This window comes from Helobdella robusta (genome assembly GCF_000326865.2).
Source record: "Helobdella robusta unplaced genomic scaffold HELROscaffold_197, whole genome shotgun sequence".
In the NCBI taxonomy this organism is placed as follows: domain Eukaryota; kingdom Metazoa; phylum Annelida; class Clitellata; order Rhynchobdellida; family Glossiphoniidae; genus Helobdella; species Helobdella robusta.
In genome coordinates, this window is record NW_008704066.1 from 6,701 (window position 1) to 6,952 (window position 252).

The following is a 252-nucleotide window of genomic DNA, read 5'->3' on the forward strand; positions in this document are numbered from 1 at the left end:
ATCTGTTAGAAATTAGGGGATTGATGGAAGAAACAATTGGTGATTATTGAATAGAAAGAAAGTTGAAAATAAATGGATGGATGAATGAACAAATGAATGAAATGAAAATTTGGCTGGTCGAGATGAGAATGAATGAATTGAATGATCGAATGAACCGCTAAACTTTTAACAAAATTTTTTTTTATCCTAAAAATGAATGCAATCTATTTTAACTAAACTCAGCGTGTGCGCGCACACACGAAAACACGCACA